Here is a 4,360-nt window from a genome sequence, read left to right on the forward strand (position 1 = left end):
ACTTTTGACTAATAGAATGAAGTAGGTTATGCCACATATCATTAGTTCAAATCAATCAGCTTTCATGGCGGGGAGACAGATTCACGATAATGTACTGGTGGTGCATGAGGTTTTGCATTCTTTGAGTCATCAAAGGGATAGGAATGAGGCTTCGATGGCGATGAAACTAGATATAGCAAAGGCTTATGATCGTGTTGAATGGCGTTTTTTGCTGGCAATGATGAAAGCTTTGGGTTTCCCTTAGGGATTTTGCCGTCTAATTGCAGAGTGTATAACTACAGTTATGTATAGTGTACTGATTAATGAGGTGTTTATGGGGTTTATTCAACCTCAAAGAGGGTTGAGGCAAGGTGACCCAATGTCGCCTTTTCTTTTTCTAATTTGTGCCAAAGGGTTCTCGGCATTGCTACATATGAGGGAGGAACATGGTTCTATTCATGGTGTGAGGGTGGCGCCTGGTGGGGTTGCATTAACCCACTTATTTTTTGCCGATGACGCTGTTATTTTTTGTAAGGCTAAAGATGAGGAGGTTATCTTGGTTATAGATGTGCTAAAGTGTTATGCGGATGCTTCCAGCCAAGTTATTAATAGAGATAAGAGCTCCTTGTATTTTGGGGCTAATTTTTCGAGGCAACGACGGAAGCAAATTGCCTCGTGTACTAATATTATGGGTCGAGATGATTTTGGCAAGTATTTGGGGATAATAGCTGACTTTAGATCTTTAAAGAAGGCGGTTTTTTAGGAGGTGCGTGAGGCTTTGGAGGGACGAATCAATGGATGAGCTGAACAATCTCTATTCCCCGTAGGTAGAGAGGTTCTTATTAAATCAGTAGCTATGGCATTACTAAATTATGCGATGTCGTGCTTTAAGCTTCCAGTTGGCCTTTGTAAGGAGCTGGAAGCGGTCATTGCTAAGTTTTGGTAGATAAGGAATAAGGATAAGGGCGGTATACATTGGATTTCTTGGCAAAAAATGAAACGGAGGAAGAAGGCTAGAGGGTTTGGGTTTAGAGATTTATTGTTGTTTAACTTGGCTTATTTAGCTAAGATTGGCTAGCGAATTTTACGTAACCCGAAGTCGTTGTTGGGAAGCATTCTTAAAGCCAAGTATTTCCCGGATCAGCCATTTATGGAGGCTAGGCAAGGGATGAGATCTTCATGGGGGTGGAAGGGTATTATCCAGGGGTGGAAGATAAGCATCAATATTTACTTCATGGGGGTGGAAGGGTATTATCCAGGGGTGGAAGATAAGCATCAATATTTATAACGATCCTTGGTTGCCAGGGCCTCATACATATAAGGTCAGGTCAAAACATGTGGATAGGCCTGTGATAGGGGATGCTTTGATTGATTCAGAGTGAGCTGTTTGAAGGGAAGATCTTATATGAAGGGTCTTTGAGGAAAAAAAAGGTAATATTATTCTTAGGCTACCTAAGTTTATTGGGGTGTTCAAACAAACTTATTTGGCATTATTTTACTAATGGTGTCTATACGGTTCGAACGGGTTATGGTGTTCCATGGAGATGAGGGAGAATGGAAAGCTTGGGAGGAAAGAGATAGGGGGAAGGAGTAAGCGTGATGTGGGGTGATCGCAGCTGGGGGGATTTATGGAGGTTAGAGGTTCCTAATAAGTTAAAGTTGTTTATATGGCAGTGTTGTAACCATTCATTGGAGGTGCGATGTAATCTGATTAAACGTCGTATGCAAATGGATAGCAAATGTGTTATGTGTGGTGAAGCGGAGGAAATGAAGCATCACCTGTTTTTTCAATGTCCGTTTAGTCAGGTGTTTTGGTACTGTTGTTTTTTGCAACTCGATATGGCATCAGTGGTTGGTAGAGATTTCTATGAGTATTGACAGATGCTTTGTGGTAAGTTTTGGGACAACGATCGACGAATGGAGCTGTTGCAGGCGTGTGTGTTTGTCATCTGGAGGATATGGAAGAACAGGAATGAAATGGTTTTTAATGGTGTTTTGGTTAATCCTTTAGAGATGGTGAATGTAATGCGACGTAGTCTTTTAGAGTTTAGAGCTAGGTTAGGCAGCAAGAGGAGTGATGAGGGCGATGGTGCAGAAGGGAGTGGTGTTAGCGTTGCTGGGAAGCGTGTTCGATGGATGAGTCCTCCTTTTAGGGTACTGAAGATCAATTGTGATGGTGCATAGAGCGGGAAGAGCAAAGGTGGTTATGGGTGGGTGCTAAGGGATTTTGCTGGGTTGTTGCAAACGACTAGAGGGGAAGGGGGTTTGTTTTTTAACTTGGCAGTAATGGCTGAAGTTCCTACGATCCGAGCTGCTTTATGGGTTTGTATTGAGTTAGGCTGTATGGATGTGGAGCTTGAATCGGATTCTCAAGTTCTTATTCGAATGATTAGGGGAGAGTATGATATCGATGCTACTTTGGACTGCTTTATTCATGATATTTGACTTCTGGTATCGCAATTAGGAAGGGTGAGGTTTGGGTTTGTTAAGCGGAGTGGCAATACCGATGCACATGTCGTTGCCTCTTATGTAGCCTCACATGGAGGTGCTTTGCGGTGGGATGCGATTGGTCCAGAGTTCTTATTTAATATTCTTGCTCAAGATGTAAATGTTTCCGTTAGAATTTAATACAGTTTATCTTTGACAAAAAAAAACTATAAATTATATATTTTTAATCGGTTATTAGTCATATTAACTGATGAAAAATCATGTTATATTATGTTTTTATGTATCTTTGTGTTATATTATTCCACACAAAGTTTATGTGGCGCATGCATAGTAACTAATGAGCTAACTACGTCTTTTTGTGTGGATATAGGTGTGCCAACTCATGACAGAGCTCAATCGGGCTAGTAGAAAAGATATGATGATGGTGGTGCTTGACTTTGTACATCCTAATCAACAATGGCCGAGGAAAGAACACACCTTGGCCTGGCTTCTAGAACCTAAAGACAAGGTTACCTAATTCACTGTGAAGTTTAGGATCTTATGCACTGAGTTTGGCTGTTTCAACTATATTTGTGAGAATAGAGTGCGCCAAACCAGTAGTAGGTTAAGGGGCAAAGGTACCCAAAGGAGATGAGTATTTTTATAATGAACGTGGTTGGCCTTCAAAATGCTGAACTATGAAGTGCACCTGAGAGTAACCGATCATAGAGTACTTCACTTTGCCAAGCAACTAATGAAGTGACCACTTTAGACCAAAGAATTGAGAACTCTTCACATACCAAGACTTGGATAGATAACCAACTAACCAAAAGCAGTATTGTACTTGTCCAAAATAAAGGTGTTCCTGAATCGTCTGGTTGTACGGCTCTAGTCCTATTTACTTATCCACACGGAAGATGCCTCCAATTGTCAAAATTACTTATCCATACTGAATGTGTGTTGATGGGAGGGTTATGATAATTAGTATTTTCTCAAGGGTGTGAGAAATGTTTCGTGTAGAGCGAAGGTTTTCACATGGAGAATTTTTTAGTTGTTTGTTGAGTTGAAGAGAGCTTCACATTGCAGAATCTCTTCTATTTATAAAGATGTGCTTCGTAATAAACAAATATGTCGATGCAGAGTCTTGATGAGGCTGTGCCTACTCGGAATTTACCTAGATATTCCCTTTTTAGCATTTCCTTAGCCCAAATTCAATATCTATCCAGTCTCAACTTATTCGACTTTAATCAGGATTATAAACCTAGTCCCTTCAAATGGTCAAATATAAATTCTGATCCTTAGAATAATTCGATTCTTACTAGAACCTACTATCATTAACAATTTTACTTTGCTTAGGACTCGACCAAGCCACGGTTGAACCTGATCCTTAAAAGTACAACTCCTTTTGGGAGTCGGTCGAATCATTCTTGAGTTTGATCCCTTAATAGTCCTAGTCCTACAAGGAGTCGGTCGAATCAATGCTCTTTTGGACTAAGAGTCAACTGGCCTGCAGAATCATTACTAGACGGAGAATCATGGCCTCTCAAATCATGTTAATTTTTTCTCAGTCTAAACCTTTATTTCAGGCACAAACAGATGGTTACCTAGAATCCTAGGAGTGCAACCTAGAAAGTTATGTTCTGTATCGCAAAACAACTAGGTTATTTGTAATGTTTTCAATCTGAATCAAGTACATACGTAACTCAAATGAACTATTTATGATTAAGAATCTAGGAAAGAATGGCAAATAGGAAATAACATCAAACTACTCTGAAATATAAAATGAGCAGTTTAGATTAATTATTTTAATGAGCACTAAGTAAAGGAAGATGTGCATGTTCCATAAACGAGAGCTATGGCTTTGTAAGCATCCGGGGTCAAAACCCCCGTTTTCCAGTAAACTAATGTTAATGTTTGTTTTCAAATTTTTATGGTTGAAAGTAGAATCAAGCTT

At 39.8% G+C, this 4,360-nt stretch overlaps 1 long non-coding RNA gene across 1 annotated transcript; it reads left to right on the top strand.

The window, feature by feature from the left end:
- Positions 1-820: 820 nt before the first annotated feature.
- On the top strand, positions 821-3,585 carry LOC126604848 (uncharacterized). The gene is made up of 2 exons (XR_007616758.1): positions 821-2,583; positions 2,798-3,585. It is a non-coding gene; the product is annotated as an uncharacterized LOC126604848 (long non-coding RNA).
- The last annotated feature ends 775 nt before the right edge of the window (positions 3,586-4,360 follow it).

This window comes from Malus sylvestris, chromosome 15 (genome assembly GCF_916048215.2).
Source record: "Malus sylvestris chromosome 15, drMalSylv7.2, whole genome shotgun sequence".
Taxonomy (NCBI): domain Eukaryota; kingdom Viridiplantae; phylum Streptophyta; class Magnoliopsida; order Rosales; family Rosaceae; genus Malus; species Malus sylvestris.